This window comes from Vidua macroura, chromosome 1 (genome assembly GCF_024509145.1).
Source record: "Vidua macroura isolate BioBank_ID:100142 chromosome 1, ASM2450914v1, whole genome shotgun sequence".
Classification (NCBI taxonomy): Eukaryota; Metazoa; Chordata; class Aves; order Passeriformes; family Viduidae; genus Vidua; species Vidua macroura.
Window position 1 is genome coordinate 93,044,209 of NC_071571.1, and position 23,794 is coordinate 93,068,002.

The following is a 23,794-nucleotide window of genomic DNA, read 5'->3' on the forward strand; positions in this document are numbered from 1 at the left end:
TGAAAAAGTTTTTGTCAAAACTCTTTAAGTACAGGCTTATGTAGTACTGATGCTGCCTGTGCTCTCTGGGTAATTTTAAGGGAAGCAGGACAGTGGACTGAGAAGCATCAACTTCTTCAATCCTCATTAGTTTTCTGCACTGCAATTTCCTTCATGCAAATGGCAATTCATGCCTTTTACCTGGCTTTCACATTTCAACCCAGAACCGCCATCTCACCATCAGCACTATCTTCAGTGGCTCCTCTTCAGTTCCTCTCTTTTACCATGCTCTGATAAAACCCAGATCTCCTTGCCCTCCTTCCTTCATGGGAAACACTGGGTACCTTCATCCCTGCAATTTCTTTCTCTCACACTCCTAAGAGCTTTGTTTTTCAGCCTGTGCCTTGTATTTGGGTTTGAAAAGCAACTTACCATGTGCCTTAGGGTGGAGCATTCCTGAGTGACCTGCAGTTGTGTGCACGCCTGTGAACTGCAGAGCTGAATAATTACTGTTGATGATGGTGGCAGCAGTGCCTGGCTGCTTGTGTCTGTACTTAGGGTATAGGAATGGCTGATGGTTCCTTATCTTTAAAGCTGGAAGAGAATTGAATTAATTCATGAGGGCCAGGGTGTCTCATGGCTTTATTCCTCTTGATGGTGGTCAAGCAAAGCTAAATAGATAATGCCACAGTAACCTACAGTTATCTAAAATAACTTAGCTTTGCTGAGATTGAATCATAATTAAACACAATAGTTAGAACCTAATATCTTTGGAAAAAAGTGTGATAATTCTAAAACCCATTTTTAACATCTAGACACCTCCAAGTTAGCTAGAAGCTATCTTTTTTGAACATCTACTTGGCAATTACTCTGACAAAACACTCTATTAGCACAGGGGCTGTGTCCAAGACTAGTATTGGGTTTCAATTCTGATCCAGGAACTTTTGAAGAACATCATCTTTTCCTCTGAAGAATATCATAATTTCCTTTTAAATCTTTAGGGCTTTAGAGAAGCATCTCATTCTTCAGCTACATATCTGTTACTACTTGTCCTGTGCAAACTCTGACATTTACACTGAGTTGCATGCTGGCTTTCCAATCTCAGGAGAACACATTGCAGATTCAACACCGTGTAACACAGCACGAGTGTAACACAGCACGAGAATTCACCGGAAGACTGTAACTGTCTATAACCAGAATATAACCATATATTCAGGGGGAAGAAAATATTAAATAACATTGCATTATTTTACTGGAGAACAGGTTTCAGTATTAATTAATTTGGATTTAATATATTTGCAGTGGAAGTCTGCTTTATATCAGACACAATGAATATTAAATTATTTAGATGGGGTCAAATTATAAAGCATTGTGATCATTTGCAGTTCTTACTTGTAAATGAGAAGACTTCTTAAGGTTTTCAAGCAGTGTGCAATCCACTTCAGCCTTTTAATAATGATGACCTGTGCTTCTTTACACTCCTGGGCTTTTGGAAAGGACATAGTTATTCCCCCACCCTTGAATGTTACCTGTGTTTTACGAGATTTCAGATGAAATATATTCTTTTTCTGTTTTCCTTAGTCCCTGCCTCACTGCCTTTTCTCAGCTGTACTCTGGCAGGCATGGAAATGAGTGCTTTCTCAGAGGTGGGATACTGGTTTTTCTACTTCAGAGGATGAAGTGGAGGGAAGGGGAAAGGAAACGCATGCATTGTTTTCACCTCTGTCTGTGAAGGCTTGCTTTTGTTTCCACACTTGGCCAGGTGAGACAAAAAAACAGAGTTCAAGGAAAAACATCTTAGAGCTTTTAAAATGGTATTGATTTGTACTTTAGTTGACTTATATTTAACAGTACATGCAGAGCAGAAAGGGCACATTCTGCCTGGAATTTAGCACTTTCAGGTTCTTTTTCTCAGACTTGAGAAAAAGATTGAGAATCTTGAGATTTCAAGATACTTTTGGTGGTATCCAGACATATATTTTTATAAAGAAAATTCAGTTGAGCACCCATCTCAAACTGTTAAATATGGAAATAATTACTACTAGGATGTCAAATATATTCCTAATGTAAGTGGATACAGCTTCCAAATTTGGCTCAAGAACTTCCCCATTTAGTCAAGTTTACCTCTAGTATAGGTTCTTCAAATATGCTTTTCATCCTGTTTTTATTTGAAGTCCATGAGACTAAATTGGCCAAAGAGAGCTCTTGAAAATCCCACTGGACCCCAAAAGTATTAATATTGAAGTTCTGCCCCAACAGGAAAAATTAAAACAAAGGAATATATTGTTGGATACTTAAAATGTTCCCCAGCACTTTCTAAAAGAAACTGTGATTAATGATGTACTCTTCAAGGAATGTGAGTATCTACAGAGGGATTTTTTTAACACCAGGGATACAGAACATTGTTAGACATGCAACTTTGAACACTGCCATTCAGGAGGGCAATGTGTTTGGTTTGTTTTCACTTTTTTCACTTGTTTCTCCTAACTTGGAAATTCCGAACACCACAGGGCAGTAACTTCCCAAGAAGTCTAATTAATATAAAGAAAGCAAGAAAATTCTTAAAAAAAAAAAAAAAAAAAAAAAAAAAAGAAGCAAACTTAAGGATGAAAGAAAGCTCTAAGAAAGCAGTACAAGGAGTTATGCCTAATGGAGCATATCTCCAGTTTGCTCAGTCAAAAGGACATGATTTATTTCAGTACTTTTCTTTGAATCTCATTGTTTCCATATTGACTTTACAGCATAGATCCCATAGTCTTTTGTTTTCCCAGTGCTCTGGATATCCAGGCCATGCTTCTGGGTGAGTCCAGTCTTTCAGGAAGGATTCTGCCCCTGAGCAGGGTGGCTGGGGGGCACTCTGGGGCCCTGGGCTGCTGAACAGTGGTGAGCTGTGTCCCATTCACTGCAATTTGTCTGTCTGAAGTAGGGGCCATCTTCCTCTGCTGTAAGAATCTTTACCTTAAATAAGTAGTAGTAATCATGTCCCAGGCTTTCCTGGACATCCCTTTTGCTTGACCTCACCTAGTCCCTCTGCTTCAGCCTTAATGAGTTGTGCTTCCTTTTTCCCTCCCCCACATCCCAGGTTGCTTTAAAAGGCCTAAATATTTGCTTCTGTGGGGCCAGTGAATTACCAAGCTGTTGTTCTCTTTGCTTTCTCTGTATGCAGTGGCATAGGGTGCTCAGTGAGTAGCAGCACATCTTCTAGGTGTAGCAAGAAAAGTTAATCACTGCCACACTCACAGATGGAAGACCCTGATTGAAAAAGGAGGTGAAAACATAAAGGTTGCAATTTTGTTCACCTGATAAACTGTCATGGCATTTTATTTTAATATCTCTCCCAGTATTCAGCAGTTATGGTTGAGGAGACATTATTTATTTTAGTCCCTTTGTCTTCAAGTGCTTATGACCCTTCAGAGAATTCACCCCTGGACTAAAATGTGTTTATAGCAAGGCTCTCAAGTAGCTTCACTTAGGGTACCTCTTTATACTGTGAAAATCTCATTGAACCACCTGCCTTACTGTATAATATGCTTTGACCCTAAAATTTGAAGTCATGCTGTAGTTGCATTTAGTAACTTAAATTGAGAAATGATGCTGGGAAAGTATCTTCATTGCTTATGAGAAGTGGTTTAGTTTCAATCATTTGTAACATAATACTGATGACATATTTGATTGATCTTCATATGTGAAAGCATTTCTGTGTGGTGCCTCAGATACTGAAACTCAATACAAGCATTTGTAGCCCTAAGGATTCTAAACTGCAGACCTCTTGTCTGAACTTCAGGAAAAACATGGTCCCGTATTTGCCACTAACTTACCTTTCAGCTTTGTGGGTAATAGCTGCCTGCTTCTCCTTCAGTCCTTCCCACCAGTTTTATTCCATATAAAATCCCTAGATAGTGTGTTTGGCTTAGGAACAATGTGTCACAGGTGGCACGGAGATATGTCTGTGACACGGAGGGTGGTGAATGCCAAGGGAACTCAGTAAGCTGGAGAAAAGTGCAGCTGAATTCCATCTTCCCTACATTGGAAGGAGGGACTACCCTTTTCTATTATTGCCTGAATCATGATTTTGGAATAATACTTTAATCATACTGTGTTTATCTGTGGGTAAAGGGAAGGCTTCAGCTTATTTTTCTTGCCATTTGGACTCAATTTTAGAGAGGTGAAATATACAGGAAACTTGCACATATAAATGCACAGATATTTCCTCAAATACACCATCACCTGCTTATAAAAAGTGTCCCATAAATAAAACTTAAAAATACTGTTCTAAAACCTATTCTGATACGTGCATCATAAGACTGGGTACTTTACCTTTCCATGTAAAGTTGCACACTTAGAACCAGGAGCAGCATGTCTCAGTTTTCTTGTGATGTACACCAAGAGAGCTTGAGAAAAGCTGTCCAATGCCCAGGGCACCTGCAGGCCTGACTCAGGTAAGCTGTGAAGCACGAGAATCCATGGCTGCAGCTTCAGCTGTCTGAGAATTCCTCTCTGTCCCTCTTCCCTTTTAAGTCCTTCTCTGTTTTTTATTGCCTCCCTAGAGAAGAGGCATGGTGGATGCTCTGGGCAAGCTTCAGGAGGTCGTGCTGATGTCACAGCATTGCAAGATTTGTGTCTGCTTTTTGTAGTGCCCTGCCAGTGTAAGGCAGTATGAGGAGACTGCAAGTGTCTGCCCTGTTGCTATAGCATGTAGTGAAGATCTCAGCCTGAGCAGGGGAAGCCAGAGGAGGTGGAAAATCAGGGGGAGTTGTGTCAGGGTTCCTAGTGGGAAAGGTAGAGGAAGATGAGGGAGTATGATGCCTGCCTAGACTGGGTCTTAATGAGATGTATTTGGCCAAAATGGTCAATCACTTCAGCGAAACGCTGGTAGATCCAGGCTGATGGACTGGAGTTTGGCACAGTAAAAGAAGCAGTGTGGTGCTGGCTTGAATGTTGTGCTCCTGCAGCAGTGAATTAACTACCCAAGTGCCTCTTGGGAGGCAGCCAAAATGCTGCCAAAAATATGCCAGATGGAGACCACAAAATAGCACAAATTATATCCCTAGATTTTTTTTCTTTTCCTCTCTAACATCCATGCTGAGAAAATGCTGTTCTCAGAGTTGCACTGAAAGGTGGGAGTGGGAATGGACATGGCTAGGAGTGCACATAGTAAAAAAGAATAAAAATAGCAGTTTGGGGTTTTTTCTTTATCTCAGGAGGAAGCTAAACAGCCTTTTTAGAGACTGTGAGACTCTTAGTGAAAAGAAGCAGAAATTGTGTAGGATAATTTAGAAGACTGTGCCTTAAATTTAGTTTGTGACACACCACTAAGACTTCATAGTAGCTTCCAAAAAGTTTTTCCTCTTTCTCTTTTAAAGACACTGGATAATAATGTTATTATCTACATGGTGATTTTCAGCCAAATGTTTCTAATTGCTTTACAGCTGTAAACATCAGGAGTATGTTCTGTAGAGCAGCTGCAGAAAAACATGCTGAGTTCTGGTACATATTTAGGATTATCTTTGAAGAGGAAAACAACTGTGTGTGGATTCCATTTTTGCTACAGAAGAACTAGGTTTGATGTTTTTCATCTTCTTTTGTTGTCTCTGAACTTTTTTTTCCATTCTATGTTCTTTTTGTAATAATGGACCCAAGTGCACACATTATTAAAAAGGCACTCTAGATTATATAGTGGCATAATAATGTACTCTTTATGTTTTGTTCTCTTCCTAACAATTCATAACATTCCGTCTAGAGGGTTTTACCACTATTAAGTACAGACTTGACATTTTTGTAAAACTGTCTATTAGAACACCAGCATTTTGTTCTTAAATGGTAATAACAGTCTCAGAATGTATCTCTAATATGTATGTGTGAAGAAAGTTGCATTTTTCTCCATATGGTTTCTTTTTCATTTATCTGCATTGAATTACATCAGGCATTTTATAAGCCAGTCATTCAAACTTGCAAGAGTTCTTCAACTTTTCCATTAGCCATCTGTTTTAGCACCCTGACACAACCAGAAAGTCTTTTCACCTTGCTCTTTATACCTTTCCAATCTTTCAGGAACAGATTGAAAAACAAGGCTGAACACAGACCTCTCTTGACCTGCACTGGGTATATCCTGCTGATCTGAAAGTGACTGTCCATGGCCTAATGTTTCTGGGGAGTTGGCCAAGCCTTTCTCTATGTGACCAGCACTTTGGTGCATTAGCTTATTTAAAGTTTTTGATGGAGGCTTTTATCAAGTGCACATTTAGGCATCTGGGGATCTCCCTTGTCCACCTGCTCCTTTACTCTTTCAAAGGAGTCCAGCAGTTTTCTCTGGTACAGGTCCCTTTTGCAAAGTCATCCTGGCTCTTCCATATTTGTTTTGTGATTTTTTTCTGCCATAGTTTAGCTCTTCTGGCTGCTTTTCTGCTAATTTGCTTGGGAACACTGTACAGGAACCCTACACAAATTGGGAAACTGTAAGTTTACGAGTCATCTGGTACCAAGCTTTTGTGTATAAGGAAGGAACCTCTCCCCAGTGCTCACAGTAAACACTCAGGCAAAGAAGCTGTTTCGTTTTTGTGGCATTTTTTGTCTTTTCTGAAGGCTATTTCTTGATCTCTGGTTGTGGACTATCAGCCATTGTATTTGTGGACAGTGCCTTCCGTATGGCTGACTGTGGTCCTGTGCATTAAATAATGATTTAAAAAATCTTCATGCTGTAGTTTGTGGTTTCCCCCTTGCTTCTGTCATAGTCTTCTCTGTTCTCAGTCATGTGGAACCTACAGGAGGGATCCTTGCCCAAAGGATTTTGGATCTAAAATAATCTGAACTATAGCCACCAGGTATAAAACCAGTATGCATTTCCATTTTCTCTTTCCATGATTTGTTCAATTTTTGGAGGGTTAAATCATCTGAATTTTCACTCAGGTGACAGGGCAGAAGCACTCGTGACAGCTGCTGCAGCCATGAACCCCTGGTTATCTATACTGGGGGGCTGTTTAGAAAGTGCTGGGAAATTCTCTTGTGCCCTGTATTCACATTTCTTTCTTAAGCAGCTGAGACATGTCTAAAGCATGTCTCAACTGCTCAGATGCAGAAGGTGAGAGAGTTTATTGTAAGAGAGTGTACTGTTTATTTTTTGTCATAGATAATGTATTGTAGAAAGCTATTATAAAAAGATGCTAAAATATATGAATAAAATAGTATTTAAAATATAAATGATAAGACCCAAGATCCTTAAGATTCTATAAGACATATTTGAAATGTCAGACACAGGAAGCACAAATGCCATAATGGTGAGGAAAAGCTGCAAGAAGTAGTACTTCTTGCATTCAGTGCATTCAGGTACTCTGAAAGAGAAAAAAGTCTTCCATGTTGAGTGCAGCAGTATTTTTATATCTGTAATATATTGTATAGTTCTTTGCTTTCAGACACCACAGAAGAGTTAGATCTCAAATGAAGATACTGGGAAGAGGAAGGGAAATGTTACATTTATTTTTAATAGCCTATCTAAAGAATTGTTTGAACCATATATAATAGGTTAGAAAAAGGGCTCAAGAGACAGATTCAGAGAATGTCACCATCTTGTTACTCAGATAAAGTAATTTGTGCTCAACTCGGGCAAGAGAAGTTGTTTCAGTTCTATAAGACAAAAAAATGCAAACATAAACTTTACCCATGCATGTAGAAAATATGCTCTATTTGCAGTCAGTCTCTCCAAAGACAGATCTACTGACCCATCATTGCCTAAAAGTTTAAGGATATATGAAGTAGACTCTTATTGCACAATTGTATTTTCATATAATTTCTTTCTTGCTTCAGATTTGCTACTGTCTTTATTGTCTACTGCTGTTTGTGAGAGTTGGGTTAAAACTGTAAGGCAGTTACTATAAGTATAGCCTACAACTACCTATAATTCATTTTTATACATTTTCTTACTTATTTTCTTTAAAATTATTATAATTAATTTTTACACATTCTAAATTGCTTTTTGCAATACCTAACCCAGTCCAGGTTCCTCTCCAAAGTATTGGCTGCCAATGTGTTCCAAGCTAGGTTCCAAGCTGATCCTAAGTCGTTACAAAAATTAGGATGAGGTGAAAATTCTAAGAAAAGAAAGATAAGATATGGACAAAGAAAGAATGAAGTTGGGATCATTCACAGATAAAATAGAATAAAATTTCCCTACCCACCATAGGAGGTTTTAAATGGCTGATGGTTTCTACATGATGCTTCTCAAAGATGAAATTTTTAGGCCATTTTGTTTTTCTATTTTAATACTAGCATTGAATTATGGATCCTTTCAACAATATTAATCATGTCAGTTCGTGGTTATCAGTGAAAATGGGACTTTGTCAAAGGTGGGTTTTTTATTTGTATCCAAAAATAGGGAAGATGCACGGAACCTTACAATAGGGCTGGAAACAGAGAGGATGAGTGAACTCAGCTGATCACTAAGTCTTACAGTCTTACCTAATTTTAAAGGTCTTTTCCATTTGCTGAAGGATGCTGGCCAGCTGAGCAATGCAGGATGACTGAGGTTAATATAAGAAGAAGAAATGGATACGATAAGGAGAGAAAGCACATTTCTTTGGATGCCTCTGAGGTTTCAGAGTTCCTGAGCTATTTAGAAGTGGTAGAATTCAATCCCATGTTGCCTCTCCCCTGTATACTGAAGGATTGATCCTAGGGCAGCTTTGGTTTGTGTGCTCAGCACTGGAGCCACTCATTGCTCTCCCTACAAAGCCGTGGCTCAGGCATCTTCAGTGCAACGGCTTGGGAAGGCAGCAGAGGGGTTTTGTATAAGTGTATCAATAAGTGTCGTACAATGGCATTCCACACAAAGTGTTGGGTTTTCTTCTAAATGTGTTGGGTCTTTCCCAAGACCCAACACAAGCTGTGTTGCGGCTCTTTCCAAAAGCTGCATGAGCTGTAAGGAAATGCATGAAAAGTGTAAAATTGCATGGTACCAGCAAAAAAACTCATAAAAGACTCGTGCTGTTCCAAACAGCGAGTGCTTCTAGCCCACTCTTTCCCCCCAAACCTTCTAGAAGTACCCAGCTGTGAGAGCTTTTAATGAGAGCCTAAAGCCTAAATTTAGAATAAAGACATTAAATTTATGATTTGGAATCAGTTTTAAAAAGATAACATGGCCAGTAAACAATGCTGAAAACTCTTATTATGAGGAGCAGCTAAGAGGAACTACTGAACCTCTCCTAAGAGTTTTTCTTCTTGTTTATTGTTAATGCCTGGCATCCTTTATCCGACTCTTTGCACTGCTCTTCATTATCTATTCTTTCTGTATTTTTATCTAATTGAATTAATATTTACCTTGCCTTTGAAATTTGTGTTCATGTGTTTTAAAGTCCTTTGGACATCTTAGATATTACAGAATACATATTAATAGTATTTTTGAAGTCCTGCAGTGGCACAATAGCAGATTTATGTGTTTGATATCTTGATGTTTCAGACAGCCTCATGTAGACAGAATGTTTTCCTGCAGCCACCAAATCATCAAGAGATTAGCCCCAAACCAGTTTTTGCAGGAAACCTGCACACTGTGACATAAATATAAAATGAATATAAAGTTGATTAAGTGACTCATAATTACCCATCAGTAGTCAATATGATCTCTTTATAAAAGCTACTAAAATGTACTTGGGATGTGCTAAAAATTGGCTAAATTTCCTTGATGCTTCTCTGTAGTAATCCTAAAAGGGTATGGAAATGTGATTTCTCTAATAATAGTTTTTGTGATTTTTTTTAGTATTCTAAAGGTATATGTCAGCTATGTCCTCACATTTCAAAGAGCATTCTGGAAAAAACACTGTTCTGCACAGTGGATAGTACAAATGTCTGTGTTGTGTGCACAAGGGCTGAGCTCAGGTGCAGACATGGTGTTTGGGATTTAAACAGTTTCAGAGTGTCTCTGGTGCCATTTCACATTGGAGAAGGGAGCTCTTTCAGCCTAACCATGGAGCCTTTTGAGTCAGAATGCTTTAAAGATGTGCATTTAATGAACCCAGAGGCCCCAAACATATTTCATAAAGCATTGTGCAGAATGAAGAAGAGGAAAGAAAAAGGTGGCCCATGGGCTGTGAAAATATCCCCTATAAAGTCTGAGTCTTTTATCTGTCAGGAGAAACAGTAAATTCAATTTTTTTTTTTAAGTTTAATATTGATAAGTGTAACTGGCCTTTGAAGTAGCTATTGAGTCGATACATGGCTCTAGATACAATTCAGGGGCTTTGTTCTTCTCCCCACTTTGTATAGCAAAAATAGGAACAGGAGTGATTATTTGAATAATGCATGGGGGATTATAATGATATATACAATTAAAATTCAGTATTAGAATATACACTTAAACAGAATCCTTCTTTTAGTGTTGATCTTCACCATTGATTAAATGAGCTACTGACGTGCGCGTTTTATTGTCAGGACCTGCCGGACTCATCTTGGATCCAATACGTTGTGTGTTTTCCCATCCATGAATGTACAGTGTGATACCTGAGGTCCATTTTTTATACTTTTCTACTATTTTTTAGGCTGTGATTTAAAATTACATGAAAGCAGTACAGTCAATGTTCATGTAAGCATCAATAAAATGTTTCCTGTCCTGCATTTATTAAGAATTTCATAATATTTTTGTATGAAGGTCAGACCCCAAAATTATGATTTCCTATCTGAAGACACTTCCATTTTTTTATACGTTTCAAAGAAGCTGTTAAACAGTTTATCATCATATTTAAAGATACACCAGCTCTAACTATTGGTTGAAGAGCTAATTAGGATACAGGTGGTAAAAAACCATTGTGTTCTCCTTGTTGATCCTGTTTCAAGCAGCAAGTAAGTAAACCTCAGCAGATTTTATTACTGGGAGTATCCCAAAGTAACTGGAAGTTTTTGAAAAGTACTACCCTGCTTTGTCACAGACTGAGTAATAGCAGGACATAATGCCATTTAAGAAGTAATTCCTGATTCTCTTCAACATTTAAGACATTCCAGCACTTATCAGCTGCAAATAAGAAGTCATTAGAAAGCATATGACATCTGTGGCACACCAGACCATACATTTTGGTACCAGGAAAATTACAAAACTAAGGGAGGAGCCTGGACATAAAAGCCCCTTTTCCAACCTATAGCAGATGGTCAGATTTCTAATTTAAAATTTCGTTGGAGTTCTGGCACACTGCCATCTGACTCCACAGCTGCAACAGTGCAATAACTCTGTCACCTCTCTTAGAAAATGTTTCTTGAGAGTAAATTTAATGCCTAGCGAAGTGTTGAATTTACAGCTACTGGGAGCAGAATATAATATGTAAGAGATGGCTGTGAGGGCTTGCTGATTTCCCTCACCTGGTTACAAGTAAGGTTGTGTTTATACGAAACTCTTGTGAACAGCATTAGGGAATTGGAGGGAAGATGTTTCCAGTTATTTGCTTTCACAGGCCTCTCAGTAATCCTGTGTATGAAGAATTGATCAGAAGTGTCAGTGGAGGACTCGCCCAAAGATCTTGGCTGAGGTTATGGAAAACATTCATAATCATTGTCATTGCAAGAAGACTGTTTTCTGAAAGTTTTTCTTTTGCCTCAGCTCTATCAGTCTCTATTAACATTGAAAATGCTGGTGCAGACGAGCAGTGGTAATGCTGAATCCTTCACCAAGTGTTCAACCCACCCATCCCCTTATTTACTCAGCTGGAGATGGTGGCCCACCCCTCAGAGCTGTCAGAAGAGTTTCCAGGAGTAGCACAGAACGAGTGTTTGTGACATGGGAAATGCTTTACTGATTTTCTCTCGGGAAAGCAAGGCAGACCCTTCAAGATAGAAAATGGGTGTGAGGCACTACTAACATGACATAAATTTGAAATTTGGTTCTGGAATTGAGATCTTCCTATCCTGTGAGTACAGCCTGTCAAATTTGATCTGTAGTCTCTCTAGTGTGGTGGTTATGCAGACATGAAATTTACTTTTTTCTCCATAAATTTGTGTATAAGTTTGGCAGGCCCTTCCACTTCTGCAAAGTTAGAAATAAGATTTATGACAAGTTTACAGTTTTCAGATCTTGCTAGAAGTTCAAAACCTTGACTGCCCCCATCATCTTCTGATGACAGGTGATGTGCTGACATTTTTGGAAAATGACAGTTGCATATTCTAGATACAGCAGGTTTCTCCCCATGTTCAGTCAGCCTTGAGCTACACTCATAGCTGAGCCTTGCAGGAGTGGTTTCTCTTACAGTTTATGCAAGAAATGGATCAGGTCCTGAAAATCTCAGTTGACTGGAAAGAGAGAGCATGTGAGACAAGGTATTTCCAGTAGAAAACTGGTCCTGAGTGCACAGGGACACCACCTGCCCTGTCAGAGGAGACCACATAGGATGGAGCTGCCAGCATAGGTCCTCTTCCTCACACCCTTGTAAAGACACTGTCTTCCCTAAAAAATAGTATCTGTACTTGATTTAAGCCAAACTTACCCTCTTCTTTTCCCCCTGTCCCACCCTCCCTAGGGCAAAGCACATCCCAAAAGCTTGTTCAGGCTCCTGCATATTTCCATGTGGTGCTGCACAAGAGCCAACCCCCTACAGTGCTGTGTTCCTGAACAAACAAGTTTTTCCCAGTGGGACTATGAGACACATTTCTGGGTTTGCATGGCACTGTCTGCATTAGGCTCTATCACAGCAGCACAGTTTGAATTTTGAGCAGTGATTATCAGCTATTTGAATACAGCAAATGAGTCCTCCAAGCTGCATTTAATGCATCAACATAACACTTTAGTTAGCATTAGTAGCCTTAGCGAGTTAGGATTAATTTTTTTTCTCTCATTTTTTAAATTAATCAACATGTACTGCCTAAATCCTTTTGTGTCTGCTCCATTTTTGGTGATCACAATGATTTTCTAACTGTGGTGCTGAAAATATTTCTATTAAAGGAAAGGTGATGAGACTGAGAAAAATGACCTTGTAGCAAAACAATTAGACAGGGACAAGTTCTATTGTGGCATCCTGCCTTGGCCTTGTATTGCTACCTTGGATAAATCCTTCCCTCTATTTCTTCCTTAATCACATCCACTGAAAGGAAAATTATATTATCTAATTTTTATCACAATTTGTATGGCTTCTGTGCTTATGCTGTAAGTAATGGGCTACTTCTCACCCATGCCTTTCAGAAGGGAGCTCTGATCTTCACTGCAGCCTCTAGGTATTTCACATAGCTGCTAATGATAGTAACTGGGAGCAATGAGTAATATCTAAAATTTAAGCTATTTGAAGTCACATTATAGATTTCCACTATCAAATGGTCTTGCAGACAGCAGCATTTTCCCTGTAGAGAGTGAATAATTAAGATTAATACACTATCTGACAACTTTTTGTCAGATATTTTCTGCTGCTTTTAAGGGAAAGTTTCAAACCTGGCAAAAAAATGGAGCTTTAAAAAAAATCTCTACTCTGTAATTCTATACATTTGTAACCAATAGACAAAAGCCTAAGTCAAGTCAATTGCTTTCTGCATAAAAATCAAATCCTCAAAAAATTGCTCGTATCCTTGATCCTACAAGCACTTAAGGACATTCTTTGTCTTGCACATAATCACTTCCATTCAGCTTATTTAGAAATCACAAATGCTCAGGGTTAAGTCTCTGTGCCAGCATTTATAGGACTGGAGCCTTAAATTATCTATGCCAAATGGCAAAACACCTTTTCAAATAGACTTGTTCCTGGACAAGGTTCAATGGACATTGAACATCATTTTGTAGTAAATAGTGTTTTTACAGAAAATTCACCAAAAGACACTTCTTTTTCTAGGGTTTGTAGCTGAGAAATGCAAGGACTTTCCATTCCAGAGAGTTTTCTTCTTCTGTTTTTTTATCTCTAAAGGAAAAATGTTGTGATAAATGAAAAAGTAAAAGGGAACAAGTAGTAGCATTGGAGCCAAAAGTAAACATAGAAAATATATTTTACTGAAAATATGGGGTTTGAATCCATGTATATATATTTATGTCTCATTTTTAAAATATTTTTTTTTCCCCAAGAAACATACAATTGTTGGCAATCATGCATAATGTGTGTAATATGCAGAGCATGTGTAATAACTTGAGTTGTGCGGTATTATCTATGTCAGTATTGTGTTGGTTCATCCATGAAAAGCTAGCAGTTCCCTCTAAGTGCTTTCCATTATACTTGGGAGAGATTTTATTTTTAAAAAATCATTATTGAATTTATTTTAGTTTTTGAAATAATGGCTCCCAGAAGATCAACTCATCCCCACATGACAACCTGGGAGGCTGCTCCACAGCTGTGAATACAGTTTTCGTGGAGCTTTCAAGGACCAAGACTCAACTGCTCTTTAAATATCTCTCTGACACTGAAACCTCAAGAAGAATAAGGGAAAGAGAAAGTGGGGAGGTTAATGAGGAATTATAATTGGCTTTGATTCTCCCCCAAATGACTTTAAAATGAAGTAAAACAAACAAGAAGCCAAGTCACTTCCATAGCTTTGCTTAAAGGAAAGTGTCAATCCACATATAGAGCTCAGTTCTTTTCGTGCTAGGACTTGAAGACAAACACAGATTGACATAACCTTGAAAGTGAAGAAAATATATGGGCTTTGTGGCAAATGGACATACTTCTGATGTGATCAGGTTTCTGCTGACTTCAGCCCTTGTTTCAACAATGACAAGAAACCTCGTGATCAGGCCCTTTAAACACTTCCCTTACTCTTGCTCACAGAGATGAAGACTCCATTCTCTGACTGCATCCTGGAGCTCTGTAGGCAGTGATCAGATGACTGACATGGTTATAGAAAGGCTGCATCTTCTTGGCTGCTCACACCAGGGCTTGTTTCTCTTCTGCTGTAGAAAAAAATGGAAGTGAGGAGCAGAAAAGAGAAGGAGCTCAGGAATTAGCACCAGGGCAATGTAGAGCCATCAGCCATCCTGTATACCAATATTGTAATTCTGGAGACCCAATAGATAAAGACACCTCTATTCTGGCTTTTAATCTGGCTAGGTGGTCCCTGGACTCTATGCCTTTGAGTTTTGTTCAAGGAATGGGATCGGAATTTGACCAATATTGTTTTCCAATTTAGAAATCAACTTGAGTTACATATGTCACCTGCAGATCAAAGAAGAAATTCCCTGCAATGTTTGTGGAAGATTATTAATTGATTTAGTGTTCATTTTTACCACTATTTTACTTGGATTCAGGTTCTTCGGGAGTATAAATGAGGGCTCTGTTGTTTCAGTGTCTGAACAGCTTGCCACTCCTCTGCAGACCTAGGGAAGTAACAGTCAGATTTACTTCATGACCAGGACTGAAGAGTTCACCTTGGTTTGTAATTGGCATAGATTTCTTCAGGGCAAGGACTCATTAGCCAAAGCTACAGCTTCCATGGGGGCACTGTACTTGCTGGATGTGTTCTTATATGGGCAATGATGCTGGAAAGCCAGAGAAGCTCCCCAGCTTGGAGGGCAGAGGAGAGGAGAGACAAAGACCCTTACTAAATTGCTTGCAAATGTTCTGGATATTTGACCGTTTACTCTGCAAACTGAGAGAAAGAGCAAGAAAGCAAGGGAACATTAAGGGAGCAAGGACAAATTATATTTTCCCACTGACTGTAATTGCGCATACTGCACAACTGTCAAGACTTAACAGTATCATTTACCCAAATGAAAAATTTCCTAGGAGTCCCATTAGTTGTCAAAGGCTGGTGAAATGTAAGAGTACTATTTTTAAAGTTAACCTACCAGAATAAATCCATTTGTATAGGCATTAGCATTCAGCAGCACAAGTTTGCCTGTATCCTGAAAGTCCATGTGTTTACAAGATCCAAGTCTAAATTTCTGAGTCTCAGTGTTGTGAGGACCATGACAGTGCCATGAGTGGAGAAGAGTCAATAAGAGCCACTTATTTGCTTGTGTTTGTGAAAAAAAACACATCACATGTGTTTGTGTTCTGGTTGCATGAGCCTTGTCCCAATGTCATGGCTTTAATCACAGCTGGAGATTAAGCACCATGCAGCCACTCCTTAACACCCTCTCAATTTCCTCCCAAGCCCCAGTGGAATGTGGAGGAAAATCAAAGTAAAACTTGCACATTGAGATAAGAAGAGTTTAATAATTGAAATTGAAGTAAGATACAGTAACAATGGTAAATAATAATGACAATAAAAAGGGAAAAAAACAAGTGATGGACAATGCAATTGCTCTCCACCCACTGACTGATGCCAGACCTTCCTTTCTGAGCCCAGATCAGCCACCCTTCCAGGAAACTTCTCCCATGTTATATACTGGGCCTGATGTTCTATGGTGTGGAATATCCCTTTGGTTGGTTTGGGTCACCTGTCCCAGCTGTGCTCCCTCACAGTTTCTTTTGTGCACTTCCTCACTAGCAGGGCATGAGACAAGGAAACAAATGTCCTCGACGTGGGATAAACATAATGAAAACCCAAAACATCCGTGTATTATCAACATCATTCTCATTCTGAATCCAAAACAGCACTGTAACACCTGCTGAGAAGGAACTGACTCTACCTTGGCTGAAACCAGGACATGCCCTGAATTCCTCCAACTGGCAGTGGAGACATTGCCTTTCTCCGAGCAGCCACTGATTTTCCATTAGCTTGTAGGAAGATCAGTGTCCCAGGCCTCCCCTGCTGTCAGATTTGACTTAAATGCCCCAGTGAGTGCAGAAGTTATAGGAGCAAACCAACCTGTCTGGAAAGTTGCAGCTCCAGCACAGCCTTGGTTTCCTTAGAGACTGAAGGTTGATAATATACGTTTTAATCAATCTTGCTGTAAATATGCTATATGAACATGTTCCTTTTCTAATACTTTCTTTTAATTTTATGTAAAAATATGCAATGAAAGGCTTACTTTTTTTTATAATGGCCTTGCATAATCATAGTCAGTAATTTTTTGTAGTAACACATATTCTGCTTTGCAAGCAAGTTTTAAAGTCAGTGTCCTGGTTAGATGCTGATAGAGAAGCACACCAGATTGAGTTCCTGAAGGCCAAATTTGTCTACTGCCCGACCTTGATACAAACGTGTTTATGAGAGAGAAAATAATTGCAGGTACCTACCACATGTATCCCTGTCTCCAGCTAACTGCACAGCTTGTCAATTTGTACCATTTGGTTGCATATTCACCTACAGATTATATAGAATTTTTGAAATATTGCCAAAGCTTTTAATATAAGAAAGAAGTTAACTTTCTCTGCAAGTATTTTTTTTTCCTTGATGGAAACAGAAATGTACCACCGGCTGCACACAATATTTTGATGGAGCTGTCATACAAACATTCGTCACTATGGCACTATGGCACTTTTCCTTACTTTTTTCACACTGAATAGAGTTAATCTCAGGCACACTAGCAATGTGAATATTGCAGTGTGGGAGACTCTCAGGTTCAAAGCCTGTCTTGTTACCTTGCTGTGTGAGTGCTAGTTGTTAAAAATTGCTTTGGTTTCCTATTGTGTACAAGAATACTAATTGCTTCAGCAGCATGCATGCATTCGGTTTTCCTCTGTTCAAAAAGGAAACTATGGTGATTTGAAACGTAAAAGTATAATCATCCTAGATAAATGGGACAGCACTTAAGCAATCAAAAGCTAATGCAGTCTTGTAAAAGTAGTTTTAGGGAAATATTTCAAGCTTTATTCACTCAGATAGCATTTTCAAGAGCCAAAGAACAGCTTTATTTTTTGTTTCTGCACAATTGAGCATTAAATATTGCACTGAGACACAGCAAAACAGGTTTTGCTATCCTCTAATACTGCCTAAGATTGTTTTCAAAACAGCAGATCTGCCATCAGCCACACAAGGCATCCATCAATTGACCAATTAAAAAAAAGTGGGAGTATTTGCATGCTGTTAGATTACAGTTGTCTAGGTTTTTTTACAGTAACTTAATTTTAATAATTTTTTCTTTTTAATTTTTTTTTCATATAACCTCTTGGCTGTCCCAGTGAATTGTTTACTTTTAATTCAAGTCTGAAAGAAAATTATGCCATATCACACCATGAAAAGGACATTTAAATTACTTTTAACTGGTTTAATTATTTAAAGCTTACATTATGTTTTAGATGTTTTAGATTTTCTTGTGTTACATTTTCATTTTTCTTTTTTTCTTCTCTGATTACCTTTCTTTAAAAATTCTTTTTATTGTTCTTCTCTTTCCACTCTCCACATTCTTAATTTCTTATATTTTTTTTGCTAAACTGTCACCTCAAATCAGTGGCAACAGCCATCTTCAAAGGGGATATGCAGTGTCTGAAGGGCATCCTTCTTCTCCCTGAATTATTTCCCAGTAGTTTGTCTTATTGTCTGTTTTCTTTTCCAAAAAACATAATTTTTCATTTGAGCAAGATAGTATGACCTGTTCTGTCTTGCTTTGCCTTGTTTGACACAAGTAAGTATTATTTATTTGGACAAGTAATTGCTAATTTTGTCTGAGGGGGCTTGTCTGCTCTCTTCACCCATAACCTATGACAATTTCTGAGAAGAAAATCAGCAAACATAAACTCTACAATGCAAATTATTGTGATTTACATAATCCACAACTGTTGAAACATGAGGATAATAAAATGTTCTGGAAAACATAATGCAGAGGTTGTTTATTAATTATGAAATAAATGTTAATCTCAGGTTTTATCAACAATATACACTTATTTAGGAAGCTCGTGGTTCCAGTGTTTTAGTAATATTTTGTTCTCTAAGTGATGAAGCAAGCAAAGCCACTTTCTCCTTTGGTTGCAGTGCTAAAGTCAGCAATGTCCCAAGGAGGGCAAGAAGGATGGGGAAAGGGTCAAGGGTCTAGACAGGAAGCCACACAAGGAGTGGCTGAGGTCACTTGGTCTGTTCAGCCTGGGGAAGTGGAGGCTGAGGGGAGACCTCCTCGTGGTCTGCAGCTTCCTCACGAGGGGAAACAGAGGGGCAGGCACTGATCTCCTCTCTGGTGAACAGTGACAGGACCTGATGGAAAGGCATGAAGCTGTGTCAGGGAGGCTTAGGTATTTTTAAGATATTTTTCCTAATATATATCTTTCCTAGATATTAGGAAGTTCCCACAATTACACTTTCTGTTCAGAGCCTGGGTGAAACAGCTCTGTAAGCATTTGCATGGCTTCCTGCAGGAATGTCTGTTCTGAATGTACTTTGAAAAGCTGTGGGATGGAGCTGACCTTGTAGATTAAGACATCTAAATGTAAATGTTTACGTATAGATGTGTGCATGTGAGCTAAGTGTCTGAACCAATGTCAGAGTCTCTGCAGATGATGGAAATCTAAAGTGACTGCAGCCACTACCAGATGGGATGCTCGTATGTCTGCAAGCGATGGGTAGGATTTACAGGAGAATTGTGCAGTTTTGTTCTGAGCTTGCAGCAGGAGGTGACCAGAGGTATTCCAGGGACTGGAATACTTCCCTGGATAAGCTTTTTTTGCAGTGCCATTCAAACTCACCTGGTTGAAGTGGGCAGGCTGTCTTTGAGAAGCATGGGATCAGAGCCTGGTTCTGAGTATCATCTTTGTTGTGTGGCAAAGGTTGTGACTGGCAGGTAAAGATTTATTCAAGAGCTCGATTTAAGACTCAGGTTATTACTGTACTTCTTGTGTGAGCACCTCAGCTTTATAATTCCCTTTATAAGGGAAAGATTTTGTTGGGTGTTTTTTTCCTTTTTTCCTCCATTAAATTCTCTATTAATTTATAAATAATTTGGCAAAACCAAAAAAAAACAAAAAAACAAAAAAAAAAAAAAAAAAAAAAAAAAAAAAAAAAAAAAGCCAGTGATTTGCCCAAGCCAAGTCATAAGATTGACTCCCAAAAGTGAGCAGGTTATAGGTTTTCTGTTCATCACATTTTGCCTTCTTTGACTCTGGTTTGTGGTCCTGAGGGCTCCAGTCATAACATGACTATCTCCAGTAGACTTTGTGTGCTCTAACATATTCTTACACAACATCATTTCTCCTGACTCCCTTTTCCAAGCCAATGTTGACTCATGTTCTTACAACTTTGGGGTTCTATTGAACTGTAGAGTTACAGACATGTTGCGAACTCTCCCAGGTCTGTCTGTGTGTATGTGTCTATTTATGACCTCCACAAGGGGTCGTACATCCTAATTTAAAGCTTGGTTTCACAAAGAGCAAACTGCTTGGAGGACAGAAAATCCTTTTCCTTCTAATGAAAAGGGTGGAAATTGCGTCCCCTTTTTTACCAAACCCATGGGTCAAGAGCAAAAGGCAACAAGGGGTCCCAGAATCTCTACTGTTTGGAATCTTACCCATAGAAAGAGAAAATAGATAGACAGGCAGGCAGAGAGAGTTTTTTTCTCAGGCACAGCTGCAATATTCACACCCTCACTTTCATGTGGGAAAAGTATTTTTTGGTTCCTTATATCCATTCATCATTACTATGTACTATTGCCAACCCCAGGAGAAACACGAGTTTTGAAAAAGCAAAGCAAACGGATTTGCCCATCTTAGATTTTACTTTATTCTTGAGATATCCAGACAGAAACAACATGTTTGATGTACTTAAAGCTACAAATTTGATTTCATCTTTAGGTTCAGCATTTTGACACATGTAATTTACCTTATAACAAGAGCCTCAGAGAAATGCATTTTGAGGTCACAGGCAAAAAGCCAATCTACAGCTAGTTGTATCGAGCTGTACTTCACATTCTCTGAAAAGAGTCAAAATGGGGAAGTCTCTCCTCATTTTTAGTGATGTAACAAATTTTCACAAAATGAATTATTTTTGACAGAGAAAAAAGACAAACCCAGAAGACCTTGCTGTAGGTCGTTGCAAGTGTCTCTGAGCCAGTCAGGCCTCACACAACCAGGAAGTGTATTGGCTGAACAGATACTAGCAAATCATTTTTAATACCTCATTTCAGGTCTTTGGAGATTAATTTTATCATAAATTTGGAAGCCTGATTTAATTGCGCTAATTATATTTTCTCTTGGGAATTGACGGATTACTACCTAGCATATTCTCACTGTGCCTAATGAATCACACTGAGGCTTTCTCTTATTTATACCTGCTGGAAGTCAAGGAAACGAGTTACAATAGCCATTAAAGAAACATGCAAGAAATTACCCTAAACCATTTGCTACATATTCTTGCTCTTCTCATGGATCTGTTCTTACAACAATGATTCCACTCTTCTGGAAATAATTGCAGAGACTCCATTTTAATTCTCTGTCTCTGGGGAATTCACTGAAAAGAGAGCACATTTCAGACATGCAAGACATCTACAGTTCCTCCTCACATCACTCTTTTAACATCCATCCACCCATCCACATGTATTCTTTTTTGAATGGAATGCTGTGGATGTGGAAGCAATTACAGCCACTGCACTTCCTGGTACTTGTGATTCCATCAGATGCAATCATGCACATGTTGGAGGCCTGATTTCTCTGCTGCTGGAATTTGCCACTGAATAGAATAAGGGATTAGATGACATCCTGTCATAGAATAAAGTTCATCTGTCATGTTCAAGTGCCAATCACTAGGATATCTTTGTTTTGTACAACTTTGGAAAATCATGTTGTCTCCTGGTCTCTGCATGACTTTTGCTGCTCAGTGTTCGTTTAATGCCATAAAGCTTATAATCAGTATTTATCATTTATATGGAAAGAAAAACAGCCCATGCCTAAAATGAAGTAACCATTAAAAGCACAGTGTCCTTTCTGTCCTTCTTTGGAATCAAAACCAAAGCCAGATATCTTTTTTCCTTAGAGTGAGGGAGGTTCACAAGAGCTAATTCTGCACCCCCATCTTCATACAACTTCTTATAGTTTTGTTCTGAAATATTTCCCTTTCTCTCTGGCTTTTGCAGGCAGAGAAATAAGCTATGAACAAGTGCATCTCAAGTTCAGCCTTGATACTGAGCTGCTATCTGACCTCTCTTTCTGAGCCCACCGCCTCCTTCCTCTCTGCAAAAAAGTGAGGTCCTTGCCCACCGCTGTGGTGAAGGGACTCCTTTCTGGATGTTTGTGTGCCCTCTCCAGACTGGGGGAACACCAATATTGAGGAAAAGTCTGCACTACACTGCTTAGGCAGCTGGACATTGTGGAGACTCACAGAAATTCAAGCAGGAGTTGCAGCTGCCCAGGGTTTTTTTCTGCCAGTCAGGAGCAGGGGGTAGGGTTGCAAAGCACTGAGTCCAGCGTGCTCAGCTGAGAGTTGAGCAGGGGGGACCAACATCTGATTTCTTTCCTGACCTGATGAACACTGTATTTTGAAAGCAGTGCATGGTCTAATTTGACTGCATGGTTATTCCTTTTTAGAATTGCATTTTCTCAAATGTGGTATCACCTAAAGGTAGACCCTTCTTTCAGATATGACAATCATTTCCCCTTAATTAATTTTGATAGTTTGTTCATCTTCGTGGAACACCTTCATGAAGAGAAAGAAACGCACATTTACTTCAGGAGGGAGTTATGAACACATTAAATTGAAAAGCTGCAATGTTCTGTCACATTAGCTTGGTCCCTACAATGCAGCAGTCACGCTTGATAAACGGTGACATTAAGAATAACATTAGAGAACACAGGCACGGGGTTGTGATGGCAACCAGGATACCTATCTGCCCTTTGTTACAGACATTGCCCTCCTCATTTATGCTTTTGGGAGTGATGGACATATAGAGGGAAAAGAATCAATATGTTTCTCAATTTTTTCTCATGGCTGACAAAAAAATATGTGGATTATAACTGGACTTTTCATTGAGCTGGAATCCTGTCACTTCAGTGCCATAAAAAATGCATAATTATGCTCTGTTAAATATAGAAGCATGTGGCAAAAGTGGTTAAATTTATTGCAGTAATTATTGTTTATTTATTTATTTATTTATTTATATAAACTATATGTGTGGGCGTATAATGTTACATAAACACACAGGAGCAGTTTTCCAGGATGTCTATCACTGTCATACCAAAGTGCTGATACTGCTCTGAGGAGGAGGCTGATTGCCTATTTAAGACTCTCAGTGGCAACAAGGATTATTTCCTTCTGCTTTTGACCTACCTTTCCCCATTTCTGAATGGCTGGTGTTCAGTTCTTTCTTTAAGCCAGTTTTCTGGATAGGGCTTGCTTATTAAAAGTCACAGACATCATTTTAAATCACACCGCTGTCAGTGAACCTCTTTAGTGGATCATACTTGCTATGTAGTCCTGAAGATTTTGGCTTGAACCGTAGCACAGACATCTTTGAATCATATTCTCTGATTTCACTGCACACTTAAGAGTGTCAGGGGATTTTTCCAGAGACCTTGGTGTTATTTTCACCTTTTCATTGGAATCAATGGTACCAGCACGGTTCCCACACAGCCTGATGAGCTCACATTTAGGCAGACACTGATCACTTCCATTATCCCACTTGTGCTATGTTTTGTTCTTTTTCCTATATATAATTCAAATCAAATGCTTATTTCAAAATAATATATTTATTCTCCTTTAAAACTAGCCTTGGATTGTTATGTCCAAAAAGAGCTTGAAGCTAATTAGGAGACCTTTGTGCTGGAGCTAGTGCCTATGCAGTTGATGTGTAAAACCCCTTGGTTTCCCTCTTGCCAGCTGTGCCTCTGCTGCAAGCTTATGGTGACAGGAGCTGCCACTTGTGCTCCATATTTTTATGCAGGAACTAAGACACAGATCTCTGGTTCATTACTCTAGCTCCTACAGTGCAAGCAAATTATAGTAGTTTAAACACAGTTGGGTTTATTTTTAGTCTGAAGGATAATGATGTGGCCATGGCAGAGACTGAAAAACCAGGCAGAGAAATTCTGATGGTTCAGCTTTTCTGCTTCCTCAGGATCTTTGTAGAGAGTAAAGCAAA

General features: G+C 38.9%; 1 protein-coding gene across 1 annotated transcript in view; it reads left to right on the plus strand.

The window, feature by feature from the left end:
- Nucleotides 1–23,794, plus strand: part of TMEFF1 (transmembrane protein with EGF like and two follistatin like domains 1) — a 112,906-nt gene that overhangs the window by 42,925 nt on the left and 46,187 nt on the right. The window lies entirely within an intron of this gene.